This window comes from Eubalaena glacialis, chromosome 6 (genome assembly GCF_028564815.1).
Source record: "Eubalaena glacialis isolate mEubGla1 chromosome 6, mEubGla1.1.hap2.+ XY, whole genome shotgun sequence".
NCBI lineage: Eukaryota > Metazoa > Chordata > Mammalia > Artiodactyla > Balaenidae > Eubalaena > Eubalaena glacialis.
Window position 1 is genome coordinate 74319937 of NC_083721.1, and position 3384 is coordinate 74323320.

A 3384-nucleotide genomic window follows, 5' to 3' on the forward strand; every position below is an offset into this window, starting at 1 on the left:
CCACTGCGCCACCAGGGAAGCCCCTGATATTGTTTATTAATTATGTCTAGTATTGTAACAACCACCTCTACCACCATCTTAAAGAAAGACATCTCCCTTTAAAGTCACAAAGAACAGCCAATGGGTGGTTTGCTGAGAGACAATTTTCAGTACAGAATGATGGTACCCTAAATGCTAAACACAAACTGAAAAAAAAATCACAAAGCAATTTAAAGTGAAGAAAAATTCTTATTTCAGCATAATATGAGAAAACTAAAAGGAAACTCTTCGGGTAGTAGAGCAACTCTGTGAAAACAGAATCCACAGAACATCCCAGAAAACATTATATTAGGCCACCAAATTCAATATGGTCAAGAAACAATGTGATAGTTTTCTGCCTGAGGGACAAGACTGGTAACCCACGCAATGTTTTCAGTTCTCTGCTCTGAGGACTGGTTTGACTCATTATTTGAATTTTGCCTAAGAATGCCAACAGCTCACATACTCCCTTTGGCAGGAAGGCAGCTCTTCTTGTTCTTGGAATTACTGCCTCCAAAGACAAATCCAATGTGTCAACCCTAAATCATCTCCTTCATTCTTAGCTATTGGTTGGCCAGCCTGTCTTTCCCACTAGACGATGAGGGCCTTAGGGCAGGGATGCTGTCATTCATTTTTGTTTGCCTCACTTCTAGTACAGAGGAGTGAAGTTAATACATGGGTAGGTGTGGCGCCTGCCTCAAAAATCAATCCCCTTGAAAGTATTTTTTATAATTTTATCTGTTCTATTCTTTATTCCTATCTTTTTGGCATTTGAAGGACTTTTTAAAGTATTTTGACGTACAAAGCACCTCAGACTTTGTATTTCAAATTAGCTTATAATAGATTTGCAACATTTATGAAGGATGGTGTTGTTAGTTCCCTTGTGGCTGTTATTTTTCTTTTATTTACTATGAATCAAGACCTTAAAATCGCTAAATAATATTCTGGATTCTAAAATGCTAGTTATAAATACTATAAATTATAAAAACTAACTTGTACCAAATATTATGGGTGACTGAAAGCAAGTTATTTCAAGAATTTACAATTGGGATCCACCCATAGACAACAGTTTTCAGAGTCTCCATATAATCTCCACATCTCATCTGCAGCAATGCTTCCAGCTGCCTGCAAAGTGCTCCATCCCCACCTCATTCGGGCTTTGCTGCTCAGTCTCCATCATGGGTAACTGCCAACATTACCTGTTTGAAGGGGGTTGCCTTAGAGTCCACATCTAATATCTGTGTAAATCCAGCAATTCCATCAAAGAAAGCAAAATAAAAACGCCAAAAAGTAGGCAAAAAAAGCACAAGATACCTCCACAGATGCCACAAGGGCAGTACTGTGGGTACAGTACACTGCTTTTGGAGAACAGATCTGGAGCCTGCTTGAGTTGCTCACAGTCTAGAGAGAAAGATAAACAAGAAAATCAACCGTTGCAATGTAGGATTCAGAGGCCACGAAGGATTAGGAGTTGGAATCTAGGTTAGAATTGGGCACTAGGGCAGCACCAAGGAGGGGCACCTGACCCCAGTCTGAAGAGTCAGGGAAGGTTTCTCTCAGGAGCAAATCCTGATCTGCCTTTGAAGGAACAAGCTGAAGTTAGCCAGAAATAGAAGGGTGAGGAGGCAGCATCCCAGGCAGAAGAAAGACTGTCACATGAGAGAACTCAAAGAATTCAGTAGCAAGTGGGGTCCAGGGTCTATGGAGGAGCAGTGGAATATGAAGCTAGGTAAGTGGCCAAGGTCAGATTACCCACAGCCTTGTAAACCATGACAAGGAGTTCGGATGTCAATTTGAAGGTGAAGGGGAGTGACTGAAGGATTTAAATCTAGGAAGTAATTTAACTTGCATTAAAAAAATAAAACCAGAATACCAACTTATTAATTCACAGTGAAAAAAGTCCTTAAAGAGCAGATCAGAGGCTGGAGTCCTCTGGGAGCTAATGCTCTGCCTTCAGTTGGCTGCAGGGGATGCCAGGGTCTGATGAGGAAGGGGTTGGTGAAACTCAGGCAGCAGGCTAAGGCCACCTCATTCATGACACACTGGGCATCCACCTACCACTTACTCAGACACCTTCCTCCTGGGAAGGGCACTGCCCTGAGCTGAGTGATGGCTCTGACAGCAAAGGAAGATAGAGAGGGACAGGTGAGCTTGAAAGTAGGAACAACCATGAGGTGGCTGTTGTACTAATGTGTGTGATGATGAGGGACAGAACTAAGGCAGTGGGGATGAAAAGGACAAGGCAGATTTAGGAGAGTCTTAGGAGGCAGAATCAGGTGGACTTAGGGACCAACTGGATGTGGGAAGTGATGGGGAAGTAGGAGTCTAAGATAAGTGGTTACCAGGAGCCAAAGAGGGAGAGTAAAGATGTGAAGGCATGTTTGTGTGGGAAGATAATGAGATTCCTGACCTGCTTCCTGCCACACTTTAGGATTATCTCTTGCCACTACTGAGTATAGATCCTTTACACCTGCCAGACTAGGTCACTTGCAGTTTCCCAAAGGTGCCATCCTCTCAGACCTCAGTCCCTTTGTACACATTGCTCCAGATGACATGACACAATCTCACTCTCCTGCTCTACCTGGATGACTCCAACTTACCAGCTCACCAGTTCTGTCCAGCCAGTCTTCTCCAGCCCTTCCCTTGCTTTCCTTCCTACCCAGCTGTTATGGGTTGAATTGTGTCCCCGCAAAAGATATGTTGACATCCTAACCATCAGTACCTGTGAATGTGACTTTATTTGAAAATAGGGTCTTTGCATATTTAATCAAATTAAGATGAGGTCATTAGGGTAGACCCTAATCCAATACAACTGCTGTACTTATAAGAAGAAGAAAATGCTCTGTGAAGATAGAAATACACAGGGAGAACACCACGTGACAACAGAGGCAGAGATTAGAATGATTCAGTGGCCATTAAGGAAGTCTAAGGATTGCTGGCCACCACCAGAAGCTAGGAAGAGCCAAGGAAGGATTCAACCCAGAGTCTTGGAGGGAGCATAGCCCTGCTGACATCTTGATTTCAGACTTCTAGCCTCTAGAATCGTGAGAGAATAAATTTCTGCTGTTTTAAGCTGCTTGGTGGTACTTTGTTACAGCAGCTACAGAAAACTAATATACCAGCCATTTCCATGTGCCCATGTTTCCATACCTATAAATGCTTTACGACCGCTCAGGCATTTACCATCTAGTCTGAGTCTTTGTTTTATATTTATTCTTTAAACTATGAGCTTATCTTTTTTTTTTTTTAAAGATTTATTTATTTTATTGATTGATTGATTGCTATGTTGGGTCTTCGTTTCTGTGCTAGGGCTTTCTCTAGTTGCGGCAAGCGGGGGCCACTCTTCATCGCGGTGCGCGGGCCTCT